Here is a 20,112-nt window from a genome sequence, read left to right on the forward strand (position 1 = left end):
ACAGTGGGAAGGGGCACACAGAGTGTTTCAGTTGTCAGTGATGGTAAATGTACACATTGGAGTCGAAACCACATTTGTAAAGTCCACAGTCCAACAGACTCCTGCCATCAGAATGGAAATGTGGGACAGGATAGTCCACAAATTCAATGTTCTGCACACAACTGGCCTTTATGGGTGGCTCGGCTCCCTGGCTTTGGGTGGTGCATTGCCACTTGAATCTCCTGTCGGGTTTCTTGGACGTCCCTGCTTAGGTTTGGGGGGTTCCTCTGATGCAGGCTCTGAGGTGTCTGAGGACACAGCATGTGTCTGCTCCTTCCTCCTTGTGGCAACCGTCACATCAGTGGTTGATGGAGTAGCTGCAGGCTGGCCACTAGATGATGATGTGGGGAGGGAAGTGTGACTTGAGCTGCTCTGATGTCCCTCAGAACCCCAACGAGGTGGCCCATGATATCAATGAGTTGACCAAATCTGTTGTCCACGGACCGCTGCAACAGCCAGGACCTGGCTCATCTGTCCCTGGCTGCCTTCATAAGAACCAAGGACTCTGGAAATGGCAGCCAGGGCTTCAGTGCCGACAGTGGCCTCACGTGATTGGCCCCCAGTGGCCCTTCCACCAGCCCGCCCCTGAACATGTGCCCTTGGCTGGGCCTGCACCCACACACTGACTTCAGCATCCTCGCTGAGTGTGGTGTTGTTGCTCACCTCTGGGACAGGTACTGTGGTGCAGGCAGGGGTGGTGGTGGTGGTTGGTAAACAGGTAGTTGGGGCAGTAGTCAGCATTGTTGCGGCTTCTGTGGTGAGGTGGTGCTGGGGCTAGTGAGAGACACTAATTGTGTCTGCCCTGGCAGGCCAGAAGGGCCAGGTTGGTGCTCCATGTCCAAATGTTGGGGAATTTGACATCCAAGAGTTCACAGTCCAGTGGTGTGGACTGGCCTTGCTCGTTGGTCAGAGTCTCGGCTGATGTTGATTGAGATCCGCCTGTTGGAGAATGGTTACATTGTCAGGATGTTGTGTGCATTCCATAAAATATGTGACTCAGTAAGTAATGGTTTGAAGGAAACAAAATGCTTGGTTTTGGAAATGACTGACATTATCCATGTGCTTTACCTGTATGATATGAAATAGAGGTACATACATTACTTGTTTGTGAACTGTCATGGGCATAGTGATTGTTGTACATCTTAATATTGCCTGTTTCAGTAGACATGTCATCATCTACCAACTGGATGCTCAACCACTGTAGTTTTGGCATGTGTATTAATCATTTAGCAATACCATGTTTACAACATGAAAACATGTTCCAATTTGTGCTGTCCATTTTGTAGTGCCCATCATATGTGCTGTGTTATTTGAATGAGTGTCCATGTATGTATTGGTGCCATGTCACTCTCATGATTTCCATCTTTTGTATTTACACATATCATTGTGCACAGATTGTGATATGCCTCCACATGTGTTTCCTGGAGCCTTTGTGATTGGAAGTGTTAATAGTCAGACATGTACTTGAGCATTGCAATTTGTGCTGTTGATGTGACATATGGAGCAGTGTAGACATGCCTGCCAAGTGAACAATGAGGTGAGAGCAGTGTATCATGCTGTTGAGGGGATGTGGCAAGAAGGCCTGGTGGAAATTGTATGGGTGTGCTCCTGTCTCAACACCCCCCTAGTGAGATGGCTTCCTACCTGTAAGCTGCAGCTGAGGAATGAATTGTCTCACAAATGGCTCTGTGGCAAGAGGAGTGTTCCATACTTTTCAGGGGTGAGGAAAGACGTCTTGGTGGGAGTTCAACACCATGCAGCAGTGTCAACCATCTTCCTAGTACATTTCTACTCGCTGTCAAGAATGCAAAGTTCCAGGTGGGCTTGTTGTGCTGATTGAGAGGTGGAGTCTTTGCTTGTGACTTAAACTCCCTTCAGGCCTGGGCTCACATGCACATTCCCACTCATCCCAACCAGCCTACATGGGACACTGCTTTCCAGAGAGTGAGTGGAAAGGTGCTGGTAAAATGGCTGAAACTGGGGACTGTTCTTTAGAGCACAAAGCCTTGCTGTGAGTTTGGAAAAAGTGTGTGCATGGTAATGTTGTTCAGACTTTTTATTTTCATTGCAGGTAGGTGGTTTATCTACATGACATACATATCACATGCTCATTGACTGTAGTTGCGTTTATAAATCTAACAGTAATTTAGTTAACTGGGTCCTTTACAGTGATGTCTATAGAGGTGTAATGGCAAACTTCAGTAGAATGTGGAATAGCCACTTTCCAGACTCTGGTCCTTCTGTGAGTCCATGGACGCTCTCCGGCGGAGAGGAGTGAAATGGCTGCCACATGGCTCTGGGGTGGGAGGAGTGTTGCATGCTGTTTGAGGGTGAGTCAAGAAGGCCTGGTGGGAGTTGTAGTGGTGTTCCCCTGTCCCAACACCCCTTTAGTAAAATGGCTACCTAGCTGTAAGGAGAAGCAGAGGAGTGAAATGGCTGCCAAGTGACAAATGGAGTGGGAGGAGTGTTCCATGCTGTTTGGGGGTGATTTAAAGAAATAAAGGGTTTTCCATTTTCAATTTAAATGTTGTTCTATTTAAGGCAACATCGGACAGCATCAGCAAGACCTACAAAGGAAGAGACTAGCTAGCTGTCAAAGGTAGAAGAAAAAAAGAGACACTCATGTTGTTCTAAACTTCATGTTAATCAAGTGTGTTTACATTTTTAGTAGCTAGGGCAAGTACACAGTGTCACCACAGATGAGGAGAAACATAGGATACAGGAACATAGGCAAACTGTGAATGCGTCAAAACATGATGGACATGTAATATTCTTAATCCAGACTTGGACTCTTTAGTGTATTAAGTATGGAAGCTTCTCGGTACAACAGCTAAGAGAGTTGTATCAGACAGGGAACCTTGCATTCTCGATTCACTTGAGCAATAGTACAGGACCAATCTTGCTTTCTCTCATGTACATCTTTTAAGACCATGTCGACTGCTGGACAGACGTTAATGATTTACTGAGTGCCTACCCTAACACCAGAGCCACAAATAGAATCTCTGACCTTCTATTACACAGTAAGTCAGATCAGCAAGGTCCGAGTGCATGGCTTTGTAAACTGAGTTCACTGTAGCAAACCAAGAGGCATTGCCCACCAAATTTAGGCTAGCTAGACTAGTACAGCAAGTGGATAAATTGCAGGCAGGACTAACACCACTATCATCATCATGTGAGAAAACACAGGAGCCTTGCCATCCTGACTGGGCATTAACCATCTGGTATTTTCAATTTGCGATTTGATATGCAATGCATATTGGAAATCCTTGACTGCAAATTGAGAATGGCACAGACCTAGGAAGTCAGCCAGAAGCATTTCTACAAAGCATGGGAGAAGACCACATCACACAATCACTAGATTGTACCTTTAGAAATCATCAAAAGGTCAAGCCAGGTACTACAGGAGGAAGTAGGAAGAAATAGAAAGTGAAAAATCAGTAACCTGATCAGGAGATTCTGGTGAAAGTGTGAGTGCCTGAAAATGAGAAACGTTTTGGCAAGTTCTCACTAATCATCTCCTAGGTAATGAAAAATAGACGTGAAGGCAAAGTCATGGATGCATTAATGCAGTAGGGGATGCTAACAGGAGTATGGTAGAATCGTTCAAACACTGATATCACTTAAGGTCTTGTGCTGGGGAAAGAATTATAACCTGTAGAACTATGCATGTACAACAGGAGCGAAATGCAGAACAGAGACCTCGATCACTCATGTATCTATTGATAGTGTCAATTTGCCTCCCAAATACAGTGATTGGAGTCCCCACAATAGATACATCAGTTACCAAGAGAATAAGGAATTTTATTAAAAAGTATTGTATTTAAACAATAAGGGGTTGATTCCGATCTCGGTTGGAAAGGCTCCGAATCAGATTTGGCTTTGTCTAAACCGATCCGGAGCCCTTGTTTCTGACCAAATCGTTCCCAGTTCCAAATGACCAAGTATGATGCCTGGAAACCCTTAGCGCTGACCGAATCGGTTCGGAAAGGCATTCGGACATGGCAAGCCTTTCTGGAGCCGATGTATACAGCTCCATGGATTGGTTTCCGGTCAAACCATCCCCCCCCCCCCGATCTGAGTCATACGGAAAGCATTCCGGAACCGAGTCTTCGGTATGCTTTCCAAACGAGATCCAAATCGGGCCCTAAGCATTATAAAGTAGGGATAAATGTATAATTAGTTACGCTTTAAAGACTTACACAATCCACGTTGAATGTTACACACATCTAACACAAGGCATTGTGAGCACTGTAGTTTATTTAGAAGGAAGCATGTGTTTTGCACAAAACTTAAAAAATTACATGAATTTAAAATGAATGGCTATCATTAATACAGGCTTTACAATTGAAATGTTACCTTTTATATATTTGATTGTGTGATTTTTGTAAACACACCAAATTAATTAATTACCTGTAGAAAGTACTTCTGAAACTACTGCCACACCGAAAAGGCTGCTTTGCTACCAATAAAATCTCTGTAGTGATCTTCATCAATACCTTCAAGGGCCATACAAACACATGCAAAGGTTACTGCTAGTCAAATAACAAATATATTGATACCGGTCATCATGTAGACAGGGCAAGTACTGGACGTAATGCGTCAGTCAGATGTTAACCAAAGTACCATTACCAGTGCCCACGAGATCGTGGTATGGTTTGCCAAATGTTGTAAATGTTGCTGCCTCAAAAAAAAAAGACATCAGCCAACAGCGAAAATAAAGCAAAACTCGCACAATTTTTGTAGCAGACACAAAATGTGACTTTCACTAAAATACTGTGGCCCAGATACGGAACAAGAAAACCAGCAGTGAAAAGCGAGTGTGAGCTGGGAAGAGTGATGTATGGTCTGGTGCCAGAGAAAGTACAGATTTCAATTTGAAATCTTCAAATGACAGGGGAATGAAACAGGAGAATGAGTGCATGACTGAATCGCTGTTCAAACTAAATATTGAGTCAGCAATATCGTGACACAGAAGTATCATGGACAAGAATATTGATTTTAAGGCAAATAATATCGATGTTAAAAATATTGTTGTTAATACTATAGATTTCTAATTATTTGTGTGTATTTTAATATATATGTTAATTGTATGTGTTTAAACAGGTTAGTTTAAATATTGTTTGTTTTTTAATATGGTTTGTAAATTAATGGTAGTTTTTTAATTTAATTCAATAGTTTTTTGTTATTTTTGAGTACTGCAGCAGGTTGTGGGGTTTATAGAGGAATGGGGGAAGTAAAATTATAACAATTTTAAATATTATTAATTATTTAACTCAAAAATATTTATGTCAATTTGTAATTAATATATTTTTAGTTAAGATTTAGATGTGAGTTGTGGATTTTGTAGGTCTTTATGGTGGGAAGTAAATTTATTATAATTCATTTTTGATTATTATTAAATATTTAAATGATAATTATTTATCTAAATAATCAAATTAGTTCTATTTTAAGTTTCAGGGGTGGGTTCTATGTTTTGTAGGGGTATAGGATGGGAAGTTAATTAATTATAATTTATTACAATTAAGTTTTTTCATTATATTTCATTGATAATTATTTATGTTGATTTTCTAATTTTTTTAATGTAAAATGTGATATGCAGGTTGAGGGTTTTGTATGGGTATAGGTTGGGAAGTAAATTAATTATAAGAAGTTATTTTTTCATTATTTTAAATAATCATTTAATTTACAATTAAATATATGGATTGTGTAATATATATTTTGGGGGCTGTTTTGTGTTTTTTGTATGGGTAAAGGATGTGAGGGAAATTATAATAATGAATAAATATTTGATTTTTTTAATAATTGTTTGAATGATAATTAATTATGTACACATTTAATTTAAACATTGTTTAGGTTATATGTGTGAGTTGTATTTGTAGAGGCAAAGGGTGGAATGTTAATTCAATATAATTAAGTTATTATTAGTTAATTAGTAATATTGATTGTTTAAGTTATTATTAATCATGCAAATTCTTTAATAAATGTTTTTTTAAATTTATATACTAGGAGTGGGTTGTTTGTTTTGTACAGATAAAGGGTGGAAAGGTAATTTATTGTAATTAATTTATTAGTCGTTAATTAGTATTAATATTTAATAGATATTTAATTGTTAAATGTGTAAATAGTATACATTTAAATATACATTTTAGATGTGTGGTGTAGTGTAGAGATATAGGGTAGAAAGTTATGTAAGTTATAACAAAAGTAAAAAAATGATTGTAATTTATTGTTCTATGTTTTAATTGTGTTATTTGTTTTTTTGTAAACAATATTATATTTATTGGTTGGTAATATTTTGACAATAGATTTTGGTATTTTGAAAACAATAATATTTGCATTAGTTTGTAGTATGTATTAAACATTGTAATAAAGATGTAATTTGTTAATTGTAAAAAATATTGATTTTTTTACATAGAAATATTTTTATTTTTTGCTATTTACCATAGTTTTTAAATTATTTATTTTCCTTGCCGTGAAATGGTCTGTTTCTAATGCCGCAGAAAGTGCAGTCGCAGTGTGAATTTTAGCCCTCCGCAATCTAACACTTTCCCTACTGTTACACAGACTGGAGTGGGAATAGTAAATGTTACCCCTCCACAATCCAACACTTTCTCTACTGTTGCACTGAGTGGAGTAGGAATAGTAACTTTTACCCGCCCCCCCCCCCTAAATCCTACACTTTCCCTACTGTTCTACTGGCTGGAGTGGGTATAGTAAATTGTATCCCTTCGCAATCCTACACTTTCCCTACTGTTGCACTGACTCAAGTGGGAATAGTAAACTTTACCCCTCCAAAATCCAAAACTTTCCCTACTTTTGCATTGACTGGAGATGGAATAGTACATTTTACCCCTCGCAATCCAACACTTTCCATACTGTTGTACTGACTGAAGTGGGAATAGTAAATTTTAGCCCTCTGAAAGCCAACACTTTTCCGTAGTGTTGAACTGACTGGAGTGGGAATAGTAGATTTTACCCCTCTGCAATTCAACACTTTACCTACTGTTGCAATTATTGGACTGGGAATAGTATATTTTACCCCTCTTCAATCCAACAATTTCCCTACTGTGGCACTCATTGGAGTGGGAATAGTACATTTTACCACTGTGCAATGCAACAGTTTCCCTACAGTAATACTCAGTGGAGTGGGAATAGCAATTTTTACCCCTCCGACAACCATCCCTTTTCCTACTGATGCATTGACTGTAGTGGGACTTGCAAATTTTACGCCTCCTGAGTTCGACACTACTATCATAAGTTGTAATGGGAATCGTACATGTATTAATTAAAAAAAGATAGTTTACTTTATATTGTTTACATTTATATTAATATGTTTTTGTTTATTTAAATTAGAATATTAATATTTATGAATTTGTAATTTTATTTATTTATTTTTAGTCAATTCTAAATTTGCATTTTGTTTGAGTTTTTTTATTTGTGATTAAAGTGGTTTGTTTTTTAAATATTAAATGTTATTGGATATATGTATAAATATTTATTTTTTATATTATTAGATAAAAAAAGTATAAAAAATACTAAAAATTACAAATATGAATTTAGTAATATTTTTTAATTAAATATATGTAAATATAAATATGTATATTAATGTATATGTTTGTTTTATTTGTTTTAAATAATAATAACTTTTATATTTTTTCAAAAAAATGATGAAATATATTTTATTTTGATTATATTATTAATATTTAATTTAATTAATGTTTATTATTTAAATGTATATATATTTAACAATCACTATTCTAGGTATCTATGGGCATTTTTATGATGTTGGTCTGATGCCCGACTAAAGATTGGCGGTTTTTCCTGCAGAATTTGGATGCGACAGCCCTATAGGTGATCTGAAACATCCATTTTACAATTGCACCTTGTGCAGTGGGCGGAAAAGACCTGCAGCACCAGCTACAATTGCAAAATGGATGTTTTTCAACATCCCTGCACCGTATGGCAGGCACCATTGCAGGGAGCCAAGGGGGAACGGGGCCCTGCTAGGCCCCAAAGTCACTTTCCGCCTGCCATTTCATGGCGAGTGGACCACCATGAAAGGGCAGGTGGAAAGTGACATTATAATCCCGACGGCAGTGCCGAGGCTGGTTCTGCTGTCGGAAGTGCAGCGTAATCCACCCACAGGTAACCCTCCAACCGCCGGAGTCACAAGCCATGCAATGCAGGATAGAGAGAAAGAAAACATCTCTACCTGTACACCCTCTTTTTACTGACCAAGTGGCAGCGAATGGACAATAAAAAGAAGGTCAAACTAATTTTATATTTTAGATTTTGTGCAGGCTTTTGTAAAAGTCTTTGGATTTTTACAACAGTTCGATTTAACGATTTAAAGCCTCATTACTATGTCGTTCGGAAAGCATTCCGACCAACTCTTTGTTAGAATCGGTTCCGACCGACTCGGGTTTGGAGAGTCCAACCAATTAAGATGTTTCCGAACACCATTTGGTTGGACTCCCGTTGACTTCAATGGGAGCCTGTGTATTATGTTATGGTTAAGACGTGGGCCGAGGGATAACGATATTACTGATAATGATCCTGTGTGGCATGCAAGACTAAGAACATTGGATGAACTTATATGAAATTGTGCATGTCCTCTGTATTGTTTAACCCATTGGGCCACTTGCAGTCGAACTCTAGAATTATTTTAGTTTCGAGTTGTCTGAGCTGTAACTCACGATTACCCCCTCTGCGTGATTTCGGCACTGAATCTACCACAAAGTATTTGAGGCAAGAGACGTCATTACTGTGAGTGCTTTTAAAATGACGTGCCACGGGGTAAGTCGGATCACTATGTAAAATGGCGCGAAGGTGCTGCAGTATCCTGACATGCACCTGCAACTTGGTACTTCCAACGTAATTTAATCCGCAGGTGCATGTCAGGACATATACCGCGAATTCGGTCTTACAATTGAATATATATATATACGCACACAGCTTCATTGCTTTCAACCCGGAGGCTGGCAGTGCTAACAAACATGCCTGATAAATAAAAACAAACACAAAATCATCGAAAGGACAGTGCCGGTCCGAAAACAGGTACCTATGCAAGGACAGAAAAACCAAACCTCCCCCCCACCCACCTAACAGAAAAATAAAGAAGAAGAAAAAGGGGGGCCCGTACCATGTTCGTTCAGGTGCCAGAAAGTGACCTGACCCCGCCCGCCAGGCATGATCCAAAACCTCCCGTTAACTCAGATGGGGAACACCCTATTCCTGAGCATGAGGGATCAGCCGGAGGATTTGCAAGAGTTTGGGTCAAGTGGCTTCTTGGAGGTCTTTTGATAATAACGCAATGAAAGGATCCCATAGTTCTGCATATTTCTCACCTTTCTGGTCTAGTATTAGAGAAAGGCGTTCCATACCTAGGGTCATCCAAATTCTATGGAGCCATGCCGTGTGTTCCGGGACAGTAGCAGTGCCCCAGTGTACCAGAAGCGCTTGACGTGCTGCGAGTAGCGCTAATGCCATCTGCCTACCTCGCAACGACTGCAACGGGAAAGTTATTGGGTTCGAAAGTCCTAGGAGAGTGTAGGCCGGGAAGCGAGGAATCTCAGTCTCGAATGCCATGTCAGTATCACTGCGCACCTGCTCCCAGAATCTCTCCAGTCTCGGACAATGCAAGAGAAGATGTGCAAGGGAGCCCGTAATGCCACAGGCCCGCCAGCATTCCTCAGTATAGGTCTTGTCCCATTGATGGATACGAGCAGACTCGGCTCCAGCAGCATTATAGGCCATATGATGGGCTCCTATAATGGATGTTGTCCCACTCATTGTCCGTAAGAGCCCGCCCCAATATCGCCTCCCAGGGAAGTTGGCCTTTTGAGCGATTCCCTTTCTGGCTTGGCGCAAGAAGGACATAGAGTTCCGCTATAAGATGCTTGTCATCTTTTTTGCTCGCTATCCACTCGAAAGAAGTACGTTTGCGAGAGACATGTGGGAAGTACGCCGCAGAGGTAGCCCAGTGCCGTAGTTGTAGGTAATAGAACTCATCGGTACGGGGAAGGTTGAGGTCCAGACGCACCAGCGTGAAGGTAATGATGCCGTCGAGGTCGAATAGGTGGCCCAAGCACTTACAGCCTGCTTCCCTCCAAAGCTGAGCACCCTCAGACCTACATCCCAGGGGGAAATCAGGGTTATCAACCATCGGTGTTATCGGAGAGGGAAAGGTTGTAAGGCCTCTCGTGAGCACCACTATGTCCCACACCTTCATTATTGCTGCAGTGACCGGGGAGGAGTAGAGACCCCACGATGATGAATGATGAGGAAACCAGATCTCTCACCAAACATTCGCTCCAGCTACCGCCTGGTCCATGAAGGTCCAGTGCTTATCAGATAGGGGGCGATTCCATTCCAGTACATACCGAAGGTCGGGGGCCTGAAGATATCTGTGAACCAACGGCAGGTTCAACCCCAAACGGCAACAGTGTACACAAGTTCGTCAATAGAGAAAAACCCTAAGGGTTCTTGACGCTGGCGGCAAGTCGTGGGACAGAGTACCTGGTGGTCCAAGGGCTGTGGGGGACCATTCAGTTTGCCTGGGAGAAGGAGCAGTCACAAGTGTTCCCCCGGCCTCGCTCTATGACACCCATCCTCGAAGAACTGCATGATGAACTCAGGGAGTGTTCAGACGCTCTTGAGGCTGAGAGAGGGAGAAAAGGACAGCTTCACGTTCCTTTGCCATCGTTTCTGGATCTGGCTTTAAGTTGGATGATGATTTACTGACTGTTTGGCAACGTGAGAATCTCTGGGCGGCCCGATCTCTAGGGCCCTCCTTCTGCTCCACAGTCGTAGCCCTTTCCAATCTCAGTAAGGCGGGAGCCTCGGCAAGAGAACGAATCTGTCAGAGCTTTCCCTGATGCGTAAAAGCAATGTGGAAAGGGTGGCCCCATGAGTACGGGATTCTGTTGTCGCGGAGATGGGAAGTAACCACTTTGAATTCTCGCCTTTTAGTCAATGCGGACGCTGCAAGTTCTTGGAAAAGTGCCAGGGTGTGGCCCCGGAACTGGATTGGGTGAGCCGCTCGGGCTTTGCGTAGAATGTGCTCCTTGAGCTAGAAATCCTGTACGCAGCCAAGAATGTCTGGCAGCGGGGGCTTATCACCTCTGGGCAGGCCCACACGATGGACCTGGTACATTTGAACGTCTCGAGTGCCGTCTTCCCCCAGCACTTGCTGAAAGAGAGCCAAGACGTAGGATCTGAGGTCGTCTCCCTCTGCATGCCAGGGCACCGCTCGGATCCGTATGTTATTCCTCCGAAAGCGGTTCTCGAGATCCTCTGTGTGGGCCTGTAAGTCCAAGTTTTGGTCCTGTAGCCGGAGCACCTCTTGCTGCGGCTGATGTAGGTCATCTTCCCGGCTCAGTTTGTGCTCCTCAAGGGTGGCCACCCACTCGCCCACCTCGTCTATGTTACGCTGGACCTGGTCCCCCGGCGTGGTGCTTGCTGTATCAGGGCCGTCTGACTGCTTAAGGAGCAAGTCTTTGAGGGACTTCTCCTTCCTCGCCCGGGCCGAAGACATGGTGCTGTGTTGTGCCTGTGGGTCCCCTCGTGTGAGGTTAGCAGCGATGTAGTCTAAGAGCACCTACGTGGAGTAGTAGTCGGTAGCCCCACTGTGCAGGCCACGGGCTGCGAACTCGTGCTGCATGCTGGTGCTCAGCAGGTTCTAATATATTGCTCTGAAGGAGCTTGCGTGCTCCGTTGCGCCCTCTCGCCCCTCGAGGTTTATGGTGTTTTTGCGATAGACCGCAGCCGGGAGAGGCCTAGCTCAGTTCGCTTCAATTGAAGGGTGTGGGACCCATCCAAAGCGCTGACCAGCCAGCTGCATGTGTGGTGCACTGACCCGAAGGCACCAACTGCCTCCCAGCAAGGGGCACAGATTGAGGGGAACCAGGCGGTGGACTGCGCTACCACAATCCGTCAAGGCAGGGCTGTCCCGGCCACAACAGTAGGAAAGAAGCCCAGCCTCAGGCTGCAGGCATGTAGTCCCTCACTCACTGGGGTTCAGATGGCTGCGGCAATTCTTTCAAGGCCCACCTCTGGGCACAGAAGGTAGTGGCTCCCCTGGCTGTTGAGCCGCAGTGCCGCAGGAGCTAGGCCACAGATTCCAGTGTGCCCGGCGGCCCTTACTCACCACCTCCCCGCATAGCTCGAGGGCCATAGGTCGCAAGCGAATCAATGGCAGCACAGCGCCGCCTCCTCTAGGCATCCCAACATGCCAGGAGAGGTGGTCAAATGACAGAGAGCAGCGCAATCGCTGGCCAGGGCGGCCTCCTCCTCACAGAGTCCCGCCGGAGGGTAGATATGCGCGGGCAGTGGATACTTGATTGATGGGGCCGCTTCTTGTGGTCACGCTTCGGGGAGGTGCCGCCTCGGTCCCCGCCGGAGTCCGCCTGCAACCACGGGACCGCACCTCACACTCACGGCCCAGGCCCAGCTCCCAGCCTGTCGGAAACTGGGTCAGCAAGGTCGCAGGAGGTGGCAAAAGGACACCGCTGTGTCACCGCGGGAGCCCCACTCGGTCTCCAGTCCCAAATAGCGCGATTGAGGACAGGGGATGGTCCGCTGTGTCACCGCGGGAGCCCCACGCGGTCTCCAGTCCCAAATAGCACGATTGAGGACCGGGGATGGGGCTAAATACAAAGCTTCCTGAAGACGAAGTCAGAGGGACGGGTTCCTGCGTCCTACTGTTACGCCATCTTGGCCACGCCCCCTATTGTTCCCTTTAATGTAATTTTCTGTGTCAAAGGAGTGTGCATATGGTGTTGCTGTGAGTGTTCCCAGTAACACCCATGGCTTTTTGACACTGCCTCAGATTTAGGAGGAATTGTAACTCTGAGGCTGTGTCAAAAATGTATGCCTCCCCAGGGGAAGCCCAAGGGAGGAGCAATGAGGAGAAATACCTTTATTTCTCCTTGTTTTTTCCTTTTTCTATGTCTGCTGCATTCTGCTGTACACGAAGAATGAGAGAATAGCCTCTTATGACTATTTTTGTGCAGGAAGGCTTTCTTTCCTGCACAAAACAATCATACCTGCAACAAAAGCACCCTTGCACCATGGCAGAAAGGTGCTTTGTTGGTGCATGGCAGCCCACTGTTTGCCAGCGCTGGGGAAAAGGACAGGAATGTGCTGTAACTGATAGATACGGTGCATTCCTGCCCTTTTAGTTTGCCATAGGGCAGTGCAGCGGGAAGGCTTGAGGTGCTGCCGGGGTTACAAAATCTTGTAAATAAGGCCCTCAGGTTGGAGTTTACGCACTCTCAAAGTACATCGTGAAACACAGATCTCGGTGCTAGGTTCATACATGTATCAGGCACACAGAAGAGTGTTCTAATGGCGCTATCGTTCATAATAAACAAACAGGGCTTCTTCTCTAGTCCTCTTTATATACTCTGTTCCAATGCCAAGGTTGCAAGGAGAATCGGGGCATAAAACAACAAGATGAACTGGAGGAATTTACTGAGAGGAAACTTGGAAACAAGTCTATTATCTTGAAGATGCCTATTCTTCGGCCTGCTTACTACTGTTAAAAGATAGTGTGCACTAACCTGAAGTCAAGTACTTAGCCTAGTTAGTTAACTTGTCCTAAGTTCGAAGAAGCTTTCAAGGTCTTGACTCGGGATGTCGCAGAGGAGGTGAGGAATTGTAGATGGGTAGAGCACTGCTGAGGTCTGGTCGTTTCAGGTAGTGAGCGGGTAGGAAGAATGCTTGTTCCGCAGTGAGTGAGGCCAAGCAAGGAGCTCGGGTCTGGGTGTCATTTATATAACATCTTCAGGGACCAATGGATACAGCGGGGTCAAGAGTGGCACATGGCGCACGTGGCATTCTGGAACGTTCTACAAGACTCCTGAAGGAAACACATCTTAGTAAACTAGCTACGACCTTATAGGAAGAACAGGGGCAGGCAAACGGAAGGAAAAGGAAACAAATGTATTATTTTGACTAAACGTGCACATGGCAAAACACGCCAAGACCCTAGTAACAGCAGGAGCAAAGCAAGTCATTGGTTAACGTGTTCAGTGGATGCTTAAAAGTTCAGGCGTAATGGAATCAGGGTGTTTGTGGAAACTCAGGTGTGGAATCATAGAGCTACATAAGGAGCCATGGAGTTAACACAATTCAGGATCAAGGGTAATGGACTCTTGGGGAATTGGGGAATAACCCTACTCAGAGTAAAGGGTAATGGTATCAAGGTTTTGGGGAAACTCTGGCAAGTTATCACCATGCGCCATTAAGCGCTGCAGGTGTAAAGCAACATGAGCCCTGCGTACTAGGCCCTCCACACAGAGGACACATGAGTGGGTTGTGACAGCTGAATTGGGTGTGTTTCCCTAGTATGGGCTCGAATCATCTATAAGCTGAAGTAGTTTGTGAACACATAACCTATACTAAAGCGTATTTACTTCCTCTGTTTGGTCGAATACTGTCATCCTATGTCTTAATATCCTCACTTTCCTCCTTCTGCCCTCCTGGACTGCTAGTGAACACATCCTCCTCACCACTCCATATAGAGTCCTACCTGTAAGAAAGTGGGATATCGGTTGAGGGGCGGTAGAAGCTGCACTCAGACAACAGTCACAATCCTCGTCAGGGTGAACCACAAAAAGTCACTTAATTAACCTGTGCTTAACCCTTTGGTAGCTTGGCACAAAGTAGTCAAGCTTAACTTAGAGGCAATGTGTAAACCAAGGATCGCTCAAACCCCACTGTGCCTGGAGACCCCCGGGGTGACAAGCCTCAATATACAAGCCATGATGATTTATTGATGGATAGTATTTATGCAACACACAAACAGTAATAATGTGAACACACAGCACACAAAAAAAACGATTTAGAAACACAGAGTAAATTGTGATATATAAAATGATGCCAGGATAAAAAAATACATTAGAACCAGAGATATAAAAGTTTTAAGTAAAAATAGCATCTATAAGAGCAAAGCGCCACTCGCAGTGTTCTGGTCTCGCTAGACCGGGGAAAAGTCACAAGTTAAGGGTCGACCGTTATGGAGCATGGGTCAGATATAGGGACCAGATTAGTCTAGCTGAGAGAGTTACCTTCTAAATGTCCGATGCGAAGAATTCTGCTTGCGGTGGTGGAGGTCTTGAGGATCAAGGAGAGCCATGCAAATGATTTCTGCCGTAGCGCGAAGATCCAGTCGGGTGTAACAGATTGTCACTGCTGAAACTTCACATTGTCATTAACCACGGGCTGTCGTTGCTGTAGCATGAAGTGCAGATCTCGTGTTGCTGGTCGTCCCTGGCGGTTGCTGTAGCGCAAAGAGCAGGTCTTTATTGAACGTTCATGCTGGCAGTCATCGTAGGCAGCAGAGACTTGGCACAAAGGGGCCTATTTGCAGTCGTGAAAAGCCCAAACTTCAGGACTTCACCTGATTGTCTTTGGAAGAGCTTGGCCCAATACCAATCAAGGCTCTGGAACATGGAAGGCACCTAGGATCAGGAACTTGCTCCAGCAGAGGCCAGCACCACCACATTTGCACAGACAAGTTCAACTGCATGTCCAGGCAGGTCAGGTAGCAGCCGGGTAGCATGGCAGATTCAGGAATGCCTCTGGAGCTTGTTATATCCCTGTAGCTCAAACAGAAGGTCAGCCAACTGACTCTTGGAGCCACTCATGTTAGCTTGTGATAAAGCTAAGCAGGACCAGTCTTCCTTCTCAGACAGCAAGGCAGTCCTCAGCAGCAGGGCATACCTCTGGCAACAGAGCAGACCTTCTTCTGTGATGTCCACAGGGCAAGGAATGTTCTGAAGAGTGGTTCTGGAGGTAAAATATTTAAAACTGGTGCCAGACATTGTATGTAGGAGGACACCCTCTCCTACATCCACATCTGATTCTGGAAAGTTATTCCTTTCCCCTGGACGGCTCCAAACTGCATGGGATGACAATAGGCTGGTGTCAGGGTCCTTTGTGCAAGCTGGAGGTAAGCACTTTGAATTGGAAGTGTGGCAGGGCACAGCTCCACTCTAAGTTATCCTGGCAGGATGGCTCATCCTGACCACATCTAGTCCTCTTTGTGTCACTGTTAAGGGAGAAATGCTCAAACCCCAACAGCACTGGCAGAAGGCACAATTTGTTAGGGCTAAACAAAGTCAAATTTCTGAAAGTCTCATGACTGTGGGAATGCTGTGAGAAGCAGTGCCTACTTTAAAAATGGCCCCCTCATGAATTTTCACAAGATTTAAGACGGGAATCGGCCGGGTTGCTGGGCAACAATGACACTTACTGAAGTGTTGGCAAGAAAGCTTTTCCTACCGGCACAGTGGAGGCGAATGTTACAGAATGCATGGAAGAACAGGCTGGGCCCTCCTCTGCCCTGTCTTCTATAGAGATATTGCAAAACATGATTACTGCAGCAGTTGAAGCTGCAATGAGAGCAAGAGAGGTTCATCCTGCCCCCCCCTAAGTTGCCTCGCTGGATTCTGAGCCCTTGCAAGATACAGATGAGTAAGATATCAGAGGGCGATTTGAGCAGGGTACAGAGCTGATACTGGAGAATTTGGGATTTTCTGCTCCTGTGGTGACACCATCAGAGGAGGATTTTATAGCACATTATCAGTGCACTGAACCTGAATCCCTCAGATTGCACACTTCTGTTAGAAAAGTGTAGACCTATGAGTGAAAGGATTTGCAGCATCAATCCTTACCTTGCTTTCTGCTGAAGGGGAATCCTGTGCAGGGGTTTTCAGATGTATTTCTCTCAAATGTTATGGTAGTCAACCTTATGGTGCGTCTTTCTATTCAGGGGTCAGACATGTAGCAGGATTCTCTTCCCTCTGGCCCTATGGACTAAAAGATTGAAACTGCATTTAAAAGATAGTATTCTGCTTCTAATTTTTCGGTCAAGGCTAACGCTTATTCTTTGTATGCTGTTCCGCACTGTTGCAGGATTTCCATCTGTTGACTGTGAAGATGTCTGCGGAGGTGGATTGCTCTTCTCTCCTTGGATTCTTCTGCAGCAGCACCTGGGGCAGCTATTTCTGCATGCAGAAATATCTGGAGGTGTTCATGGAAGACTGATGCCTGTCAGAAGGTGAAACTTTTGAAATTGCCATTCTCTGGTTCCAAGGTGTTTTGGCAGGAACTTGAGAATCTGTTGAATGAGACAGTAGGGAACAAGAAACTAATCAACCCACTTAAGCCTTTTATTTGGGGTCTTGGATTTGGTTATTGTAGACCCTTTGGTCTGAGGCTTCCAACGGTTCTATCTAGCCCTTTTGAGGCAGCGGTCAGGTGGGGCACCCCTGGATTTGATAAATCTCAGTTTAAGCAGCAGTATAGTTTTAACACTCAAACGCCCCCTCCTCCCCTCCGAAGGTATAACGGTGCAACCACTTTGCCATTTGGAGGTGTCGGCTCCAGGCCTTCAGTCATGTTTGGTGGATGACAGTGTCAGATGCTTGGGCTCTGGACATCATGATTCCTTTTGTTTCCCCTCCTCCTCCTTTTTTCAGGGTACATCTAACTCCCACGAACCCCCTGAAGAGATACAGTCTGCTGGAGGGTGTTTAGTTGCTTCTAGACAAAGTCACAATTTCTTTAGTCCCCCTAGGGGAGGAAGGTTGGGGCTACTACTCAATCCTGTTTTTGATTAGGAAGCCATCGGGGTGTACCTTCCAGTGCTGGAATTAAAGGGAGTAAACAGGTTCATTCTCTGCCAATCATTCAAGATGGGGTCTCTTCAGTTTATCATGCTGTTGATCAAGCCAGGGGACATTTTGTGTTCAATAGACATGCAAGAGCTCTACCTACATATTCCCATCCATAAAATTCCTGTCAGTTCTTCTGATTTTCAGTCAATGGTGTCCACTACCAATTCAAGGTCCTGCTGTTAGGTTTGTACTCTGCTTCCAGGGTCTTGCGCAAGGTGGGTGCTCCTCAGTGGGTATAATTTATTCTGCAGGAATTTAGGCTTACCCATATTTGGACAATTGGCTCATTGCTTCTTCTTATTATTCTTCCTTTAAGGCACAAGACGATATTTGGCATGTTTATGCAGTTCACAGGTTTCTTCTCAACTTGGAAAAGTCCCATTTGACTCCCTCTCAGTGACTCTAGTTCATTGGTGCTGTTTTCCAAACAGATTTTGAATAAGTACTGCTGTCAGAGGAGGATAGAGTCTGGTTGATGTCTCATTTGGGGTCTCTCTTGGCAAATGAGATGGTCCCTGTGAGGACTTGGTTACAGAGTCAAGGAGAAATGGCATTAACTCTGGCCATCATCCCTTGGAGCCATTTCCATTTGTTTCCATTGGTTCACCACTTGCTACAGCATTGGGATCCAATGTCAAACTAATACAAGTTTCTAGTTCCAGTGAAACTGGAAATCAAGAGAAATCTCCAAATGTATTTAGAGGAGGCCCACCTTTCAAGGGGGTTTCTTCTGAATTCTTCTCCTGTGTGCATAGCAACTACAAATGCAAGCAGGGTAGACTGGGGTGCCATTTGTCAGCTTTATTCGGTTCAAGAGAAGTGGTTGCCAGCTCAGGTATGCCGTTCCTCCAGTTGGAGTGATGTTGGCAGCTGTCTGGAAGGCCCTTCTCAGTTTAGCGCAGGTGATAAGGTCTCCTGTGATTTTTATCCAGACCGACAACCAGGTGGTTTGGTCAAACATCAACAGGTGGGGAGGGAGATGAGGTCCCCAAGTCTGAATCTCCTTGCATGGAGGAATTGCAGTTGGGTGGAGAAGAATCTTTTGGCTCTGTCTGCAGTTTATCTTATGGGGAGGTACAACGTAGGCAACTGCATCCTGACCCTCCACGTACTCAGGGAGGCCCACCACTCGATGATTATTCCACTTGGAGTGGCCCTCAGCATCTTCTGGCCTATCTTCCAAAACACAAATCCGGTCTGTAAGCTGATTTAAGTGCACCTCTGCTTCCGGAGCGCTGCAGTGTGGCAATTGTCTGTTCTTGGACCCGAACTTTGTCTGCCAGCTTGCGTTGAAAAAAAGGTGAGGTGAGCAGCTACGGTGTCTATTTTACATTCTAGGGATTGCAGGGATTTTTCTACTGCCACCAACCAATATCCAATTTACCATTAAAGGACACAGGGTCTCAGGAGCAGCTTGAAGGATCCGCTGGTTCAGTTGCCGTGCCAGATGTGTAGGGCAGGAGCAAAAGTGCTCCATGCACACCGGAGTGTAGTCGACGCATTTGGAACCGGAAGTTGAAGAACCAAGGAAGTAGAACCAAGTCCAGATAAAAAATGGGCCTGTTTTGTGTGCTTCAAGGAGTACAGCACAACACAGCAGCACAAGCAGACCAGTCCCCAGGTCCAGCGGTAAGGCAGTTTATAGTGGCCGTGCGGGACACCCACCCCCCTGTGTAGAGGCGATGAGAAGGGTGACATGTAGTGGCCATGAACTTGGCCACCCCAGGCCAGGAGAGCGATAAATCAAATAAAGGAGCCAGTGGATAATAGGGCCTGCTTGCACCTCAGTCATCATACTGTGAGTAATGCAGCACGTGCAGCCCCAGGAGGCAAAGATCACAGCAATAGGGCCACAGCTCGGCTGTCCCAAATGGTTGTCTTGGATGTCTGGACCACTGAAAGGCAGCAACTGAGTGAGGTGAGGGTGAGTCAAAAGCCCAGAGAGTGTGTCACCCAAACTCAAATGTAATCTGCTTAAGCAGAAAACGACACATGTTTGTGAGCGGGCAATATTAATTATTGTGTTCTGGCTGCTGCCTCAAAACTGTTATCCCAAAGGGGGGGGTGGAGGTACCAGCAACAGGGGAGGAGTCCCAACTCATAGCTTGTTCTTCTAAGTGCTACTTTCAGATGACCAGATTCCCGTGCTCAGCAGGTCAGGTTGAGGCCTAGCGGACAAAAACAGGGAGAGTGTCCCACTTTGGTGCCCACAGGGTCAAGATTAATCTGGGATGCTGTCCATAGTGCAGGGAAGCGGTGTGCTCTTATCTCAGGTAGAGGCCTGAAGTAGTATGGCGGAATGGCGACGCCCCCCACAGTGCGCTCAGTAACAGCAGGCCCTCTGTCCAGCCAGGAGCTATGCCATATTTATGTTTCCCACAAGAACAAG

General features: G+C 44.9%; 1 protein-coding gene across 1 annotated transcript in view; it reads right to left on the reverse strand.

The window, feature by feature from the left end:
• Positions 1-857: 857 nt before the first annotated feature.
• The window catches only part of LOC146811653 (uncharacterized), a 45,902-nt gene continuing 26,647 nt past the window's right edge, over positions 858-20,112 (reverse strand). The window contains exon 7 of the mRNA XM_085618627.1: positions 858-978. The gene's annotated coding sequence lies outside the window, so the exon portion shown is untranslated. The remainder of the gene's footprint in view (positions 979-20,112) is intronic.

The sequence above is a fragment of the Triturus cristatus genome, chromosome 7 (assembly GCF_964204655.1).
Source record: "Triturus cristatus chromosome 7, aTriCri1.1, whole genome shotgun sequence".
NCBI classification, from domain to species: Eukaryota; Metazoa; Chordata; class Amphibia; order Caudata; family Salamandridae; genus Triturus; species Triturus cristatus.